Source organism: Cupressus sempervirens, chromosome 4 (genome assembly GCF_028749045.1).
Source record: "Cupressus sempervirens isolate cs-2001-9-10 chromosome 4, ASM2874904v1, whole genome shotgun sequence".
NCBI classification, from domain to species: Eukaryota; Viridiplantae; Streptophyta; class Pinopsida; order Cupressales; family Cupressaceae; genus Cupressus; species Cupressus sempervirens.
Genome location: NC_143121.1, coordinates 868,437,718 through 868,458,893, shown reverse-complemented (window position 1 = coordinate 868,458,893; position 21,176 = coordinate 868,437,718).

Here is a 21,176-nt window from a genome sequence, read left to right as displayed (position 1 = left end):
CTATATTAGCAAAGTCCAGTTGCATCTCATTTAGGTCACTTATTGTTACTTTCTCACCATTGTAGCAATAATTCCTAAATCTCTTAACAGAGCTGGTCTAACAGCCATTTTTTCGATCCTTTAACAAGGTGGATAGTTCTACTGAACTGTTCTAAAGTCCTCTAGCAAGGCCATTCCTAGCAGGGTGATTAAATCCTCTAATAGGGTCACACCTAATAGTGTATTTTGTAACCTTTAATAGGGTTGGCTCCTAACAAGGCTCACTTTAGAAGAGTAAAAATTGGTAGCTACTTACTTGGTGGTTTTTTCCATATTGGATTTCCATGTTAAATCTAGTGTCTCTTGTGTTCATGTCATTTATTTTTGCATTCATGTTAATAATTGTGAATGATTAAAGACAAGTAATAAGTTAATACACAGTTCATCTATCGAGTTACAACATTTTTTTGTGCGGCTACCGAGTGATAGTAGTAACTAGTTATTTAAGACATCTAAGGGATCTATGAATTTTTTTTTATGGTAATTGATTCACCACACCCCCCCTCCCCTCTCAGTTACTCCATCTATAATTCCAATAGTTTCACCATAATAAATACCTTCTTCTTGAGAATAACACTCCAACCTTGCTTTGTTTCTTGACACTTTTCCATCTTCATTCAACTTATTTTTGAATACCCATTTTGTACCAATCACATATTTATCTTTGGGCCTAGTTAGAAGAGCCCAAGTTTTATTCTTTTTTATCAGTTCCATTTCTTCATTGAGAGCCTCAATCTAACTTTCATTTTCCAATGCATCTTTAACACTTCTAGGTTCAAATTTAGCAAGTAAACATGTACCTTTTAGTTTTCTTCTTGTCATTGTTTCATCAAATTTGTCTCCAATAATCTAATCAGGTGCATGATGACTTCTAACATATTTTGCCAATACAGGTTCCTTGACTTTTGAATGAACTGTTCAATCTTTATTTTGAATTTCAACTTCTAGTTTGGGTCCTTCTATCTATGGCTTGGTTTCTTCTAACTTGGTTTGCACTAACTCAATAGCCTTTGAATGTGACTCGAGTCCCTATGACTCAGTTTGCACTTCCTACAACTCGATAACTAATGGAGATTTGGAGAGCTTGGGAAATGAAACCTCCCTTTTGTCAAATGTGTTTGGCAATGTATCGAGTTCATAGTAGACAAATCTTCTATAATCTTCTGGTTCCTTTTTGCTCTCTTCTTCAGTCTTTTCTACAATTCATCAATTCCCACATGTGCACTTTCTATGATTTTGTATGTAGACAAATTTAAACATTTGTCTAGTTTACTTCTGGAGGAATATCTTAGAAATATACCTTCATCACCTTTTGCATCAAATTTTCCTTTTCTAGATTTGTTCAAGATATAACATTTGCTGCCAAATACTTTCAAGTAACTTACATTAGGTTTGAAGCCATACCATAGTTCATAGGGATTTTTTTTTGAGTCCTTCTTCAATTGAACTCAGTTCAAAGTATGAACTACAGTATTGATAGCTTCCTTCCAGTAGTTGATAGCAACATTCTTTTCAATCATTAGTGTCCTTGCACAATCCATGATGGATCTATTTCTTCTTTCAGGTATTGCATTCTGCTTAGGAGTACTAGGGGTTGATAGTTGTCTTTTGATTCCTCTTTCAATGTAGAAGTTGTTGAATTCATTTGAGATGAGTTTACCACCTCTATCTGATCTTAAACATTTCAATCTTTTTCTAGTTTCCTTTTCTACTCTAGCAAGATACCAATTGAATTTCTCAAAAGCTTTTTATTTTTCTTTGAGATACATGATAGTCATCATTCTAGAATAATCATCAACAAAAAGAATGAAAAACTTTCTCCACTATAAGTTTCTATTCCAATGGGTCCACATAAATCAATATGCACAATTTCCAAGACATCTTTTGACTAATAGTTTTTGCTCTTAAAACTAGTCTTTCCCATTTTACCAATTTGGCAATTCTTGCATAATCAAAAATCAAGTTTGTTCAAACTAGGAAGACCTCTTACTCTTCTAAGTTTTCTAATCTTGACCATATTATCAAATTTTACATGACATAGTCTTCTATGCCATAGCCAATTTTCTTCTACTTGAGCAATGAAACATGAACAATCACCAAGATCAAGATAAAATAGGTTACCTTTTGTTTGCTTGCCTGATCTAATCAGATATCCTTGGTTATATAGTAGTCTTGTCTTTCCATTCATGAATTTTACCTTGAATCCACTATTGTTCAGTTGTGCCACACTTAGAAAATTATGTTTTAGTCCTTCAACCCAATAGGCATTGTCACATACAAGTTCATTGGTTAATGAGATTCAACCTTTCCCTTTTATGCAACAAGGTTCATTGTTCCCAAACCTTAAACTACCTCCATCATAGTGTTCAAAATGTTCAAACTTAGTTTTGTCTCGATTCATATGGTGAGAACATCCACTATTTATGATCCATGTGTCATTTTTTCTAACATGAGAGACAAGTGCTATCTTATCTCCTTCATCATCAGATTCATTTTTTACAACAATATATACTATTTCATCTTCACTGTTATCAAAATCTTTAGCCATAAAACAAGTTTTTTTACCATTGTCTTTGTAGGATTTATGACTTTTGAGTTCCTTCTTTCCTTTTTACTTGAGTCTTTTCTTCTCCTCCTTTCCTTCTTTATTTGGACACCTAGCTGCAATATGACCAATTTCTTCACAAGAAAAACATATTAGAGGGATTTTACCTTTGTACTTTCCTCTGTTCCTAGAATATTTCTTTGCAAGTAGAGCTCCAAAAATTTCAAGATCACTATCAGAACTTTCTTTAGTTTCTTCCTCACTTTCTAATTGATTATCTTTTATTTTCTTGCCTTTTTCTTTGAGTAATATTTTAACTTCAAATGCAAATTCAATATTCTTGGAAGTAGGAACATAGTTGTGAAAGTTGTCTAGTTCAAAAGTTGTCAATCTTCCTACTAGGGTGTCCAAACCTATCTTGTTATTTAGATCACATCTCTTTTGTTGAATACTAGACACTATGATTGCATAGATGGGAAGCAATGTTCTGAGAACTTTACTTACAACAGTTTCTTCTTTGATTTCTCCTCTAGATGTTCTGATTGCACTAACATTGGCCTTGATTCTTTCCACATATTTTGTAACATTTTCATCTTCTCTCATCCTCATTTGATCAAATTGTCCTCCAAGGCTTTCTACTTTGGCTCTTCTTACATTGTCATCTCCTCCATAGATTTCTTTTAGCTTGTTCCACATATCAAAAGTAGTTTTGCAGTCTTTGACGTCATCAAATTCAACATAACTGAGAGCAGATGCAATGTCAATCATCATGACATTATGGTTCTTCTTCTTAGCAATATCATCAACTGATAATGTTCCAATGGGAGTTTTATATTCTTCATCATGATATTTGCATCCTGAATCACTGATAGTAGCTAGATAAAGCCTCATAAGTCCTTGCCATGCTACAAAGTTGTCTCTATTTAGCTTTGGAATCTCTCTCTTGTAAGACATCCTAATCTTTAACTTAGTTCCTTGAAACCTTCTCTGCAAGCACCAAAAGCTTTGATACCAATTGTTGGAAATATAAGAGGAGTAACTGAGATGGGGGTGAATCAGTTACCACTAGAATAAATCCCAAATCCCTTAAATGTCAACTATAAAACTTAGAGTGATGAAATTAAATACTGTTGATGCTCAGTAAACACACAAAAATTGCTAGAACTCAGTAAATATAGAGTGTGAATTACTTTAATGAATCTTAAGTTTTTATTAGTAATTATTAGCAAGCATGAAAGAAATAACAAGAACATGTGAGACACCAAAATTTAATGTGGAAACCCAATTTGGGAAAAACCACCAAGGTACAACTAGTTACTATTTTTCACTCTTCTGAAGTGAGCCATGTTAGGAGTGAACCTTGTTAAAGGTTACAAAACACATTGTTGGGTGTGACTCTATTAAAGGATTTAATCATCCTATTAGGAGTGGCCTTGCAAAAGGTCTTGAAACAATTCAATGGAATTGTCACCTTGTTAGATTATTTACAAATGGTTGTTAAACCAACTCTATTAAGATATTTTAGTTCACTACTACAATGGTTAGAGAGTAACAATGAAATGACTCGATTATGCTGTAGCTGAATTGCTGATTATAGATCTCTACTATGGCTCATACTTGATCCTTCCTGATCAAATAATAATTTTCTACTCCACAAGGGTATTTGCTTATCCTTCAAGTTTTCTTCCTCTTCTTATCTCTTTCAACTCATTCAACTTGTATCTCACACACTTTGAAATCACAACTTGACCTTTTACTTATACCTTTTAGATTGTCAAGTTAGCTCAAGTACAACTCAAAATAACCTATATTCATCACCTCAGTCGGCTATAATCAATAAGTAAAATAATTAAGCTTTATATGCCAAAACAAGAAAATTCTTTGGTAGTCAACCCAGCTTGGTAGAATCTAATTCTGAAGCAATTTCCTATGTTAACCAAGAGAAGTTCGGTTAACACTATGAACTTACAAAATTCCTTTGGTAACCAAGTGAACTCAGTTAACACTGACTCTACTCAACTTTCCCTTTGTTAACCAAGTGAGCTCGATTAACACTCTTTTCTGCTTGACTTCCTTCGACACCAAAGTGAGCTTGGTAGAAACTGCCTTCTACACAGAGTAAACTTAGGAACTCTCAGTAGACTAAGAAAACTATCTTCATTGACCAAGTGAGCTTGGCATGCACTAACTATCAACTGATATGACATTTGTGTAACATCAAAGACAACACACAATTAATCAATTGTATCCAACACATCCCACTCCACCCATTTTGCGATTGTAGAATGCCTATCGTCGTGAACAACTACATTGAAAGATTGATTCTAATTAAAATGATGTAATGTAAACATTATTAAGTCAATGTAAAAATATTAAATTTTAAAAAAAAATCGAGTTGGCCCATTTTTAAATTTAAATTTTGCCAAGTCCTAGGAGTCGGTGTATGAATATTTGTTTAATTGTTTCAATAATAACCAACTATGTCATAGTGTCTATGTCTAAGGGTAACAAAGGATAGGGTAATAAGCTAAGTTCTACATAAGAATATCATTTGCATATCTATACATACATTAAGATACTCTCCAAAATTCAGAAAAAAAATACATGAGAATTTGCATGGATATGCAAATTTCATCTTGTCAATAATATGTTATTGACCCCTCATTAGCATAAATATGTGTAGCATAAATATGTGCAATTTATTTATGTGTATATAGGGATAGACAACTGCTAGGGGAATAAGCCAAATTTTGTACAAGATAACATCATTTACATATGTATGCATATTATGATACTCTCCAAAAATGAGATAAATACATGATAATTTGCATGGATATGCAATTTTTAGCTTGTCAATAAGATGTTATTTTCAACAATACAAAATAATATCCTCATGAGACCTAAACATGTGTTGTTGGGCTGATGTTACTTGTTCTTTCTTTTAAATTAAAAAAATTATATTTTATTTCATCTAATGGAATGGAAGCAAATTTGTGAAGTATATTCTTTGATCAAATTTTCATCGCATTAAATATATCACTCCTATTGGCTTATCATTGCACATACAAAAATGTGCAACTACTACTTTATAATTTAATTTATTATATGGGACATTTTTATTGTTAATTTAATAGATTAAAACCATTCAGATGTTGAACTTGACCTAATATTAAATATAATAATTTTTTATGAATACAACTATCATTAAGTAAATTTAAGTAAAGTATAAATAGTAAGTACTCATTTACACCAACAAAAAAACTCTTAAATACATCAAGCCTGCAATTGTCTCTACTAAAATTTTATGCTTATAGTAGGAACAACAAAGTTCAGTATACACCATGGAAAAACCCACATTCTTCGCATGGTCAATGTTGTAGTCAATAATAATCTTTTTTCAATATCATTGTCACATAATCTCATAGTGGTGGTCATGGATGCCTACTACACAAAGCCATACACAACAAACATTCTCATGTAAACATCTAGTTAGACTATAGACATTCTTCTCACAACCAATCAAGTGAAAGCCAAATACTACATGACCGCAAAAGTATACACAACCATTGATAATACCACAACCACCGCCATTATCAGCTAGGTGGGTTTCAAAGCATCTATCACTCCAATCTTTTTGGAGCTTCTAAAATATAATGGCATTGCAAGTGTGGCCAATTTTACCCAATTGTTACGAAGTTAGGCTTCATAAGAGCATCTTATAGACATCCCCTAGACAATAGATGATATCAACCTCATAACTGTAGGACTTGGTTTAGTTCATTGTCCAATCGGATATTCATCTAGTAACTATAGTGGCCCTAACAATACCAGATTAAGTGTGAGTATGAACAACATATCTTTTGTGCTGCCATATATAGTCATTCTCCAAGCTTATTACTTCAACATACTAGATGTTTGTACTATCAACTTTCCTTTGAATCCATTGATTAAGTATAACTATAACAACGATGTAGATGAATCTTTGCGGGGGCCTATTATGGGTACAAGAGTGAAAGTGATTGAATATAATGCCAAAGTTCAGATTATTTTCCAAGGAACCAATTTCTGTCAATCTTTTATGTTTGTGTGAGGCCTTTATGACAAGGTAGGTTTAGAAGAATCAAATGTTTCAAATTTGCAGGTGGCTCACAAGTAGGAGCATGAGACTTTTCCAACATAAATAAAAATGTAGATTTATTTAAAATCAATAAAAGAAAGACAAACTATCTATTATTGTAATAATTTTCCTAAGGCAATAATTCAATGCCAAGATCAAGAAGCTCAATAGATAGCACAAGAGAGACAAATGATGATCAAATGAGAATGGATATCAGATAATTAGGTGATTAAATACATACTAGAAGTGCCTATATATAAAGGCATCTAGAATGACTAAGAGTCAGCAAAGAGATTAACATCACAACTAAGTACATGTCCACCAAGAGTGGATTATCCTCCATTGAGCATAGGAGTTTGTGGGATGATGAGAAGATAAGGTTACATAGGTGTATCTCAAAAAGAGATGTAGACACCATCTACTCAAATAAGTTGCTAACTCTTGTGTTGTCAACGAGACAACTCATGTGTCTATGCATATTCCTAAGTAAACTTAAGTATAGTGTAATAATAATTAATTATTTACACTAACAATTAATAATAATTTTTTTAATAAATTTTATTGTGATGTAAAAATTGTTCATAATATAATTACATAATATAACATTTGTGATTGTATAAAAAAATAGATTATTGTTGTAGCAAAAATCAAACTTAAAAATGAGATCTAGATTTTGCTACCATTAAATCAATTCAATTTCATTTTTGAAGTAAGTAATTTGTTTAATATATAAAATTAAAAAATAAAATTTCAAAATTGTAGAAAATTAAACAATTGAATAATTATACTAATCATGTAGAACAATAATATATTCGTTGAATTACTTAACAAAATATACCATAATTATCGGTTTCGGACATGCGTAATCAAGCATTTATTTTACGTTTAAGAGAGATTCTCTGAAAGTATTTTCAGTTTAATCAGTGGCATAGATTTATGAATGGGTTAGTCAAACCATGTGGACCGAAAGTTTCTCCCCATTCCGTGCGCCTGAGTTTCTGCCGAGACAACGGCACTCCACTCCACCCAGTTCGTGGAATGCCTCTAATATGAATTTCTGATCGGGCATGCCTCAAATATACCTGTAAATCATGTGTATGCATTTTTTTACGTAAATACACTTTCCCAAAAAAAGTTGATGATAAAGCAATAAGTTAACATGAGCGTGAATTAATTTTGTATTTTCCTTATTTAATAATAGTTTTTATCCAACTACAAGGTAGGTATGTATGACTCGTGAGAACATCAATCAATTGCAACTCTATCATATTAGGGATTTCGATGATTCTAAATGATTATTATTTTGGAATTTTGAATTTAAATAATTGTAAATTGACGTCACGACAAAGAATGGTCAAAGGAGAATTCTAACAAATCAAAATTAAAATAATCATTTACATTGCAAACTTAAATAATTGTAAATTTAAATCAAAATATAGAATGGTCATTAGATTAGGATTTTGACAAGTTCAAATTAAAAAAATCATGTCTACTTGTGAATTTAAATAGTTGTGAATTAGACAAGACATAGAATACTGATTAATCTAAAAGTCCTAACAATTCTAAATTAAAATATGTAGGTGGACTAATTTTGTCTTTTCTTTTTTCAAATAACACATTTCATTCAATTATATGCATATGAATAGAGAAAAGGTTACTCAATTCAATCTTTCTAAATTATTAACAATCATGTGCATTGTAAACTTAAATAGTTTTAAATTGGAGTCATGACGAAAAAAAAAATCACTATTAATTTGTAAAATCCAACAAGTCAAACTTTTAAAAGTCATATGCAATTGTGAACTTAAATAGATGTAAGTTGAAGTCAAGACAAAGAATGGTCATTGATTTAGAAATTTTAACAACTCCAAATTTTATTTTTTAATGATTTAGATCTAACTCCTTAATCATGAATAGTTGTAAAGTTCAACAATATATATATATATATATATATTCTTCAAATTAAAATAATCATAAGTGTGAACACATATAAATAACTTTCAAATAGATTTTAATAATTGAAATATAAAACATAATATAACAGTGTTTCCATTTATTTGATACATAATCATGATATAGAATCTTCAAATTAAAATAATTTAAATATGCACTCAAATAACTCCAAATTAATGTCAACACATAAACTTATAAGTAATAGAATAATAAAAATAACTTTCAAACATATTTTAATATTTTAAATATAAAACATAATATAAGAATGTTTCCATTTATTGTACTTGCCTTAGGCAATACTATTGCATTCAGTTGCACCAATTAGTCAATTAATTCTCACCAATCAAGTCACTTTATTTTTTTAAGTTTTAAAAATAATAATAGTTTTTGTAAAGTTTATAATTTTCATTTTCATTTTTTCCAATAAAAGTGTCATTTATTTGAAAAGCTCATTGGTTGAAAAAAATTTGTGTTATAGGACCCATTTTTTCGAGCTTCCTCCCTACTCCAATTTTTTTGCCTTTTTTCATGAGCATGATGTTATTTACATATTTAATAAATAATTTCAATCATGAAAAATAATGTGTGTCAATATTTGTTTTTTTATATTAATTTCAATTGATTGTTCTTTACTTTGACATACATTTTTTTGCCAATTTTTTTTTTTGCATGTATTGTTATTTAATTATAACTATATTAAAACAATAAAAAGAGTGATTATTTTTCTCATTATTTTCTATTTTTATTAGAATGAAATTCTTCTTATTATTTCTTCATATTTATAATTAAAGATATTTTTATAGTTTTAAATATTTTATTCATATTTTAATTATGACTATTGATTGTAAAAAAAATATTGTAATATTTCATATTATATTTTCTCACTATTGAATTGTATATTTAGTATATTATTATATTATTATGATTACTATAATTATAATTAATTACTAAATTTAAATGGCAAGTACTAGCCACTATGTGGCACTTGTTTAATATATTAAAACCAATAAGTGTTGAACTTGACCTAGTATTATATTTTAGTATTTCTAATTTGAAGACCTAGTTCAACATCTTCTATGTCATAATTAGCAATTCTTCATACCAAAGAATGAATGGGAAGGTGAAACAAGTTTATGGCATATTCTCTAAAAGAAGTTCAAAACAATTCGCCACTCCTTCCCTCCCTTTTTCCCCATTTCTTGAATTACTAGGTAGTAAGGAAATATAGTGTATGTCTGATATCTAGTTAGCCCACATTGTTCAAAAAAAAAGAGAGGCAACATTTACATATTTATATGTGAATCTCATATTTAAAATATTTAATAATAAATTATTTCATTATATATATATATATATATATATATATATATATATATATATATATATATATATATATATATATATATATATATATATATATATATATATATATATATATATATATATATATATATATATATATATATATATATATATAAGATGATAAAGGATATAAAATATATAAATATATTTAATTTAAAAATCAAAATTTACTATCAAGTGATTTTATAATTCATATTTTTAGATATTATTAAAAAATTTACTTTATTTCTAATAATAACTACAACTTTCTAATTTTTTTAATATATTTTATCTTATTTTCTCGTTCATCTTTGTCATTTTATTCTTTCCCACTTGGCCTTAAGTAGAACTATCTTAGTATGTTTTCTTTTTGGAGTTTTAATGATTGATTTCTATCCTTTCCTACAAGGCATAGTTGGCTTTCTTGTAATAGAGTGATCTAGAATGAATTTAAACTTTTAGTTGCATATGGTTTATCTCATTGAATTCAACTTAATCATTTTTATTAGAGCAATTTTTTTACCTTTCACTTTTATGATTTTTAAATGAACCTTGTATTTAGTGCATTATATGAGATGTCACATCTTTAATGTAGTAAAATAGATCTCATATCTTCATGTCTTTGATTTTGTTTACCATAATCTCCATTAAATATTTTATAATGGAAATGCTATTTTGATTATATCAATTTTATAGTTTGGAAGTAATGTTTTAGGTGCCAATAGTAATTAACCCCATCCAATCAGATAAAAATATTTCTCATTGTTTTCAATTCATGAACTTCTATATGAAATAGTATTGGTATAAATAATGACTATGGAAAAAGACAATTGAAAATAGAAATAAAAAGGTAAATCTATTTGATAAAGATAGTTTTTTAAGAATTTTGCATGCATGCATGATCTCCACATAGGAAGTAATCATCTAAAGCATCAAGACACCAACTTGGAATAGTGACCACATATGATTCATCTTCTGACACTCTCTCTTCATCATTCTTTTCAAACTGTGGGTGCAAGCATGTATGTAAATATTTTGATGTATCTTCATTGGGATCCTTGTTTTCATATTCACGAATTACTTATATTACCTTCTCAACATCTTTGTAATGCCTATCACAAGGCTTCATACATATTTCTTTTCCCTTTTTACTTACCTTTTCTTAATCATCTATTAGGTATTCATCTTTTGATAAATCTCTTTCAATATTCTTCTTGCAAGGTATTACATCAGCAAGAAAATGATTTTCCCCTTCATCTTCTTGTTTAATTTTCTACAATTTTTGAAGCAATGAATGGTGTAGTTTGTTAGGATCAAGTCTTTGACTCCCATGGAAGCTTTTCAAAAATTGAATTTGACCAAGATCACTAGAAGTATGATTCTATTGAGCAACTAGTGTAGGTGTTGAACTACTTTGAACTTTCTTGATCAAGAATGTCCAACTTTGATCCACATGAATCATACTTTTGAATGAAACCTTCCTTATGCTCATATGTAGAACTTCTCTTGACAATGATCTTGGTTTGTGAGAGAAAAAAATATTAACTTTACTGTCTTCTTCATCTATCTATTTTAGAGTTTGAAGTAAAGATGAATGAATCTTTTCTAGATCAAGTTGCAAACCACCATCAAAACTCTTCAAGAAATAGACTTGTATGGGTTTATTAGAAGCTTTCTTCTTTTAAAATGTACAATATTCATCATCACTGTCACTTTGGATATTTCCTTTGTACCAAACCATGATTTTGAGTTCACACTTTTAAATAGAGTAGACAATATGAAATCTTTGAAATAGAGTCACCAACCTTCATTCCAAGGAAGTTACCTTTTATCATCCAACTTAGTGATTATTGTTTACTCAATCTTGGATGTGACGAAGATTTTTCTTGTTTCTTCTTGGAATAGAAGCTTTTCTTTCAATGGTTACAACATTTTGATCAATAGGAGCTCTTCACAAGATTTCCTTGAATTCTACTCCTTTTTCTAGAACTTGATGTAGTTGATGATATTGCTAAGGGGTTTGTCTACAACTCTAGGCTAGAGTGTTCAAATTTAAAAAAATATCTTCTTATGTATCGTGGAAGCCAAGATTTGGCTAGAGAACTAGAAGTACATTCTCATGTGGCAACATTATCTTACTTCATCACAAGTGGCTTATTATATTTCTTGTTTGTTTCCTCGGTAGGGTGACCAAAAATCTATTGGTAAACATATTTGTCACTGTGAAGTTGTTGGAAATTTGTTCAACAATCCCCTCAAGATTTGTGACAAGGGTGTAACTATCTCCTATATACTATAAGTTGAGTGGTTGTATTGCATATTGATAGATTGACCTTTTGGTGCAACAGTAACCCCACTCTAACAAGTGGTATCAAAGCTTGGTCATAGGTTCAAATCCTCAGACCCTCTGGTAATGTTGAGGGGGAGATTGTTGGAAATTTTTTCAGTGCTCCCCTCTGGATTCATGACAAGGGCTTAACTACCTCTTGTCTACTATAAGTTGAGTGGTTTTATATGGCATTGACAAATTAGTCTTTTGGTACAATGACAACCCCACTCTAACAAAAGTTACCTCTGAAAATGACCCTGTTGGCCTGTGAGCAAAAATAGTTGTGTCAATAGTTGGAGAGATTATAATTGATCACTATCGGATTACAATCTTCCTCTATGTTTGAGAGGGTCATCTCCCTCATAAGATGAAATTTTTATTTTTCAGTAAAGATGTATTCGGTCTTGAAGATTAAAGAGAAAGATACTAACAACAAATGCATGAAATGACTTCATAGCTTTCTAAGATTAGCATAAGTTGAATATAAAGACAATCAAGACCTATGCTTGAAGATGGTCATTATCACCATGTGTTGGAATTATTTAGAATAACCGTGGGTGCCGGGGGGGGGGATAAATCAGTTATCTAAGGTACAGATGAACAAATAAAACTTTTCATATCTTAGTGAACCCATATTCATAAAAACTTATTATACATGCATGCATTAGATCATACAATGCTTAAACTTTGTAGGTTACCGTCCTAGGCAAAAAACTATTTACAAAAATGTAAACATAAAACATAACAAATTCAATAACACATTTGACACATGGATTTTACATGAAAATTGAATTTGGGAAAAGACACCAGTAACATGCTATTAATTCTCACTCTTTTGAAGTGATGCCCTATGAAAGGACAACCATGTTAAAGGTTACAATACACACTATTAAGTATGACCTAGTTAGAGGATTTCAATCGACTTATTACAAGTGAGCCTTAGATTATTCACTTGGAATGTCACCTAGTTAAAGGATTTACAAATAATTGTTAGGTTAACCTTAATCTAAAGGATTTACTTGAGACTGATAAAATGATTAGAAAGTAATAGTAAGGCTTGATTTGATAACAAATTACAACTCACTTGTAGATTATAGATCTCTATTTTAGTCCTCCATTCTGCTTGGCTTTCACACACTTAAGCTCTGATAACGTGTTCACCCTTCAAGAATTCATACTCTTAAGCCTTCTTGCTTTGCTTGCCAATAGTAGTCTCTTCTATTTGGCCACTGAATGAAGTAATACCCTAGACTCCTTGTCTTTCTTAGGTTCATGCACATGACAACCTTTGCTTCTAACTAGCTCTCTCTATAAATAGATATTTAAGATCTTTTTCTGTTCAACCTCAATCATCCATTTTAGGGTTAGGTAGGATTAGGTAGGATACAATGAATCTACCCGCTTTTCCATTTTGTTCCTCAAGAAACTTCTTCCTTGATCCTCTTTGGATTCGCCTCAAAGTGATTTACCTTGAATTCTATGCCACCAACTCATCATAGTTATCGTCCACACACTTCACACAAATCAATTAAACAAAATAGTTAGCTTAGATTCATCAAATATATGATTTAACATGAATACTGGAACTCAACATCAATATGTTGTTACTCAACTTCCATACCATTCTTCCATGCATCTTCAACTAGTTAACTCAACAAATGCTAAATTTTACTGGTTCTTGGCATCAACTAAACTTCACTCGACTTACACTAAGTTCACTCAGTTTACATTGAATCTTCACTTTTCTTGAATCCAATTGATTTTCTCCTTGTCTTGTATTAACTTTTCTTAGAACCTACTATCCACTCAGTCAAGCTTGGCAGACTCAATTCTTCTTACTTGTTCTTCTAGACTTAATTAGTGTAACCAACCTTTATAGCCACAATTAGATAATCAATACACTATATCATCACTATCTTAGCTGATCTTTTTACTCCTTTTTCATACCATAACTCAACCTTTCCTCTAGGTTCTCTTGTCATCTCATTTGATCAAAACCTCCTCATTAATCAAACAAATGATAATACTCAAATCAACTAGGTAGTTGTCTTACCAACAAGTAGCAGTTTTGACATTAGTGATAAAACAATGATGGAAACATTACAATCTCATATCAACAATCTCCCTCTTTAGCATTGATGGAAAACCATACCAACAACAATACCAAAAAGAAAAATAATTCCTTGTATTGAAATCTCTCCCTCTATCAGCAACTTTCATCTTTTGTATAGGCTACAAAATTCCATTATCATTAATAGATAATCAACTCTTCCTTATGACTCCCTTTATTTGTCATGTTGTAGGGTTTCTCCCTCTAATTTTTGTCATCTCCCTCTTACTAGGTAGATGTATTTATTTTGGTCATTTCTCCCTCTTTATTAAATATCAGGTACACTATCTTCTTCTACGTAGATATTTGAAGTATTTCTCCGTCTTTCTCAATTTGTTTGGTATTATATTATGTAATTCTCCCTCTTTGACAAAAATGCTAAAGACTTGTTATCTCATCATGTAGATATGGACAATTTTAGTTTCTCCCTTTGTTACCTTACTTGTGACTAATCTACTATTCCATCTCTTTGATTACTTTAGGGATCTCCTAAAGTAATATCCATTGCATCAAGTTGTAAGATGCAACATTCAGCTTGGTTGATGTAGGGCACTCATGTTTCTTAAGTATCTTTGGATAGGGGTATCACCCCTATTTTACCTCTTAGATACTTGTAAGTATCCTTAGGTAAATCTTTTGTAAAGATATCAAATATCTACTCTTTTGTATTCACATATTCCATCTTCACTTCTTTGTCTTAAACTAATTCTCTTAAGTAATGATACTTGATTGCAATGTGATTAGTCTTTGTGTGAATCGTAGGGTTCTTTGATATATTTATAGCACTTGTATTATCATAGTAAAGTATCACAAGTTTAGTAATTTATTTCTTCATACCTTTTTTAGAATTCTTTAGAAGTGAATCAGTTATTCAAGGTCCAAATGCCCTAATAACACTTTTTCTCTACTTTAATGAATCCATACACTTTTCATCCATCCAAACTTAAATCAACCATATTAGCAAGTTATAATAAATCAACATGCAAAGATAAAACATGAAAGATCAACACATGACACAATGATTTATGTGGAAACCCAATTTGGGAAAAACCACCAGTAACATGCTACTTGATTTTCACTCTTCTAAAGTGATGCCTTGTTAAAAGCCTGCCCTGTTAAAGGCTTACAACACACTGTTAAATGTGACCTTGTTAGAGGATTTCACCAAACTGTTAGGAATGGGCCTAGTTAAAGGACTTTTGAACATTCACTTGGAATGTCACCCTGTTAAAGGATTTACCTCATGCCTATTAAACCAACCTAAGTCCATAGGATTTAAACTATCTGTTACAATTGCTAGAGAGTAACAATAATGGCTTTTTGATCTGATATAACTTACAACATTCCTTGCAGATTTCAAATCACACTTCAATTCTATCCTTTTGCTTGGCTTTAATCACTTTAGCTCTAACTGCTTGTCTTCTTCCCAAGCTTCGTCTCCTTGAGTCTTCCTACTCATCATACCAATGCATCCATATCTGGGTCTTCTTATTGAAACAGAGTAACTATGCTCTCTTTCCTCCTTAGCACCTCCTTCAGCATTTTATGCTTTCATGCTTGATAGCCTCTCTCTGTATATTTTCTTCATCAACTTATGTCTCCTTAAATAGAAATCTGATTTTCCTTTTCTGCTCAATTCTCCCTCTCCAATTTTAGGGTTTCAAATGGATTAGGTAGGATACAATGTATCTAACCCATATCTTGTTCTTATTAAAAACTTTGTCACTTGTATCTTTTAAAAATGTTCTATATGGTGTTTTGTGCCACCAACTCATCATTCTTATCTTCCATTTAATTTACAAACTTCTAGATAACAACCTTGTCAGCTTAGATCTGGAAAATCTTTGATTTTCAAAATAATGCAGCAACTCAGCATTATTGATTTACTGGTGCTCGACACCTCTATGTTACTTGACACTATTGGTTTTCTGATGCTCAACATCTATTTCCTGGATAGCTCAACACTTGAATTTCACTTAGCACTTGATAAATTTTGTATCACTTGGCATCTGAAGTTTACTCGCCACTTGTATCACTCGGCATCTAAAGTTTACTCGGCACTTGTATCACTCAGCATCTGAAGTTTATCTTGCTCGGCTTCAACTAGGAATCTGTTCAGCACCTACTACCTTGCTCAGCTCCCTCTCTCTAATGAACTTTAGTTAGGCTTTACAGATGTCTTAGCTAAAAACCTTTCATCTCTGATATGCTTTAGTGTACCCATTCTTTGTGTCTTATAGTATGTCATCAACACACTTTTTCATCAATGGCTTAGCTGATCCTTGTATTTCATTACAACATCATAACTTCAACCTTTCTCTTGGTGTACTAGTTACATCTTATTAATTGCCTCCTTCTTGTCAATCAACTAACTGATAGTATTTGGATCACTAAAGCAATTGTCATTCTTGCAAGTAGCAAGTTTGACATCAATGACAAAACAATGATTGAGAACATTCTTTACCAGTTCCATATGATCATCCTAACAAATTTCCTCATGATCTTTTCAATCATTTCCAACAATATTTATATCACTTGTATTATCATAGTAAAGTATCACAAGTTTAGTAATTTATTTCTTCATACCTTTGAGTAATTGTTTGATCCATAGAATGTTTGTACAATTTACTATAGCAACAACATATTCAACTTCAATTTTAGATTGAGATATGCAATTTTGTTTCTTGCTAGTCTAGGTGACCAATCTCTTTCCTAAGAAAATGGCTCCTCTACTAGTGCTCTTTCTATCGTTAATGTTTCTAGCCCAGTCAACATTAGTATAGGCTATCAACTCAAACTTTTCAATTTTCTTGTAGTATAGACCATAGTTTTGTTGGACTAAATTCTAGCCTTCCCTTTTAGGATTCATAACATGGCTTAACTACCTCCTATGTTCTATAATTCTAGTGGTTGTATTAGACATTAACAGGATAATCTTTTGGTGCAATTACAAATCTAGCTTGTAACAAGTGGTATTAGAGCTTGGTCACAGGTTCGAATCCCCTTGAGTAGTATTGAGGGATGAATTGTTAAACTCATTGCTAGCCTTCCCCTTTTCAATTCGTAACATAGTTTAACTGCCTCCTATGTTTTATAAGTCTGGTGGTTGTATTAGACATTAATAGGTTGATCTTTTGGTACAATGAAAACTCTAGCTTATAACATGTCTTCTATTCCTTTCAGATATCTCATTATTCTCTAAATAAACATTAAATGATTATCCTTAGGATTAGTAGAGAATCTTGTAACTATCCCAATAGATAATGCAATATTAGGTCTATTATGTACTACATATTGTAATTTTCCAATCATAGACATATACAATGTTTGATTCACACCAGCTGAATCATTATTCTTTGACAATTTGTGTCCTATCACCATAGGTGTACTAACTGGTTTTGAATCTTCCAATCCAAAAGTTTTCAATATTTCCTTCAAATACTTAGACTGAGTGATTTATATACCATATTTCATCTGATATACTTGCAAAGACATCTTACACTTTTGTATTCCTTAGTAGAGACAACAGTCCCTTTGGAAGTGATGCTCATTAGGAAGTAGATCTTGGTATTCTTGAAAAGTGAGTACACTATAAGGGGGAGCATGTGCTACCAAGATTCTAGGTTGATCACTCTAGATAAGTGTAGCTAAACTTCAATTCAAGAGAGAATTCAATGGATATTGTCCTTATAGCCTAGTTTGTGGTGTGTTTGTTTACTTTTGAAAACAACTATTCTGTCTATTATGTCTTGCATGAGTATGCCACATTAATAAATATAGTTGCCAAGTTTATGAACTTGCAAACACTTGTCAAAAGCCTTGAAAAGATTTGCAAAATATACACTTATCAAACTTGTTCAAAAAATTCAAAAACATTTTGCAAACATACACTTGTCAAAACTTGTCCAACATTACAAACACATGGAAACTCAAACTTTTTTCCTTAGGATCTTATGGCATGTCTCTTAGAAATTATTTTGCCTATCCATATTGCATATTTCATACAATATCCTTATCATAGTCCTTAGATAATTTCTATTTTGCATTTAGGACCCCTTTTTCATACCATCATCATTGCATAATTTTTATTTGACATATAGGACACCTTTTTCATATCATAGTACTCATCTTGATCCATATATTATCCTCAATTTTCACTTAGGCCTTTACATTTTTCATAGCCCTCACTATCCTCATTTTTATCCTCATAGTCATCATTTTGATCCCAACATAGCCCTCATTTTCAATCTTTTGTTGAAAATCCAAACAAAATATGCATCCTAGAGTATTCTCTTATTTGGATGAATAAAGGATCTTGACCTTGGTCTTTTTATAATTTGTCCTTTTTATCATTTTCTTTGATTCAAATTTTATCTATGTCCTGATGGATTTGACTTGGTCCTTTTAAAAAAAATTGTCCTTTTGATTTTGTCTTTTCTTTCTTGGTCAAGATTCAATATTCATCCTTGTGAGGTTAGACTCCTAGCCTTGTATTTTCCAAATATTTTGCTCAAAATCAAAACTTTCTTTTGTATATCCTTAGTTTTCATAGTCCTCATCATGCATAACCTTAGGTTGCATGATCTTGTCCTCATTTTTCATTATCCTAATTTTCCCAAACCATAGTTGCATAAACCTAGGTTTGCATTTCATCTACTTAGTCCAAAAATCCAAAAAAAATGCATTTTGCATTTTCATATCAATATTCAAAACATTTTCATATCATATCCAAAAAACATTGTCCAAACATCAAAAGCCTCCAAATTCCAAGGAGCATTATCATTGTCCAAGTCCAAACATTTCGGCCAAGCATTTATTTGCATACCCCTACATTACTCTTTTACTTTTCATGTCCTAAACACCCAACACATTGCATACATAAACCCTTATCTTTCATTTTCATTCAAAAACTCAAAAATTAAAAAAAAAAGTGCATTTTGCATACACCCTCATAGTTAGGTGCATTTGTATACATTTATAGACATTATGCCAATTTTTACAAGATCAAAAAATTTCACAAGGAAACAAGATCCATACCAAACCATGTACATTTCAAGTGACAATAATCCACAAACATTCTTTGACACAATACGTGACATACATGTGAAACAACAAGGTTTTCACCCAAACATCATAGACACTTTACAAACATCTTTTGACTCAACCCAAGGTTTTGACCCCAAATGGCATACATTTCAAATGATATTACCTCTTTTGATCAAACACAAATGACAACCTCAACAACTTATGATCAACCACTTGAATCTTACAGACACCTTATCGAAAGGTTGCAAAATAAATTGGATAAAGAAGCCAAAAGGGTTCAAGACCAAAAGGAATCTAGTATAAAATGAGGCTATGACATGAATAAACTTTATAATTTTCCATTACAAAATTTTCCTAAAGCTCATGTAAAATATCTCATGGATAGATCAAAAATGCCAAAAGTTATTGCACAACTCATAGAGGCAAAGGAAAAAATCAACAAAATACTTTTTGATCAAGACCTTAAATATGATCAATCCATTCCTATTGTTTTTTAATCAAGTGAACCTTAAGAAATGTCACAATTTTTGGTCCCAACAATTCAAATACAAATAAATTTGCCTTCAAAATTCAAAAACATCTCAAGATTATAAAAAATACCTTATAAGTTTGTCTTAAGCAAGCACAAACTCAAACATATAAAGTTTTTGACATCAAGAAAATACAATTAATCAAATCCCTTTTAAGGAACATCTTCAACCAAATAAATTTGAATAAAATGTAAATATCAATTCTACATCACCAATATGATCAACCAAGAAACATAAATCCAAGTATTATACTATTAAGAAAATCTTTCAAAAGTTATTTGAAAAGGATGACGATAAGGATTCACCCATGTCTAGCAATGGCTCATCCCATAATATTCACATTGATGTAATACCAATGTCCCCTCAAAAAACTTACCTTCAAGAAACATCCATGTATTCCTCTAGCCTTTCATAGCCCAAAAAATCACAAGAGTATTATCCCTCATCACCTTCAAGTTTCACTTCCAATGTTGAAACCTCTCAAGGGCTATCCATAGGACAACTTCAAACTAGTCCCATCCTTGACATAAGTCCATTTCATGATTCCCAATTTCTTGATCTAATAACACTATATCCTCCATCTCCAAGCAATCCAATTTCATATGGTTCAACTCAAGGTACATCTCCTTTACATCCAAACATTAATCCCTTTTCAAACTTTCACAGCCCATGTCAAGAGGATGATTTAAAGAAACTAAAAATAAGTCCTAAAAATAATCAAAATCAAGATCCAAATAATATCTAAGCTAATCCAATCTTTGATCAAGGCTTGATTTCTCTTAAGCTTTATAATAACCCCATTTTCCAAGATGATCCATTTCCCCTTTTCCTTTCACTTTCTAAGCAAGATCAAGATCACCCTTCCACATTTCCCACTGGTCCAAATCCAAGTCAAGATAAAAGTTTTCCTTCACTCCTAGATCATCTATGTTGTCATCTCCATAGACGATAGTCTAGCAGTCATCATTGGGAAAACTAATGTCTATGTAGCCACTAGAGATGCCAATTTGACATATCCATGATTTTTCATCTCTACTAATCCATGTCTACATGGATTGGTATCTTTGCCAATTTGGACAAATCAATAGAATCAGGTGATGAGAATGACCAGAGGCTAAACCAAGTAGGATACCCCATGCTTAGATAAGAAAAAAGAGCAAGAAACA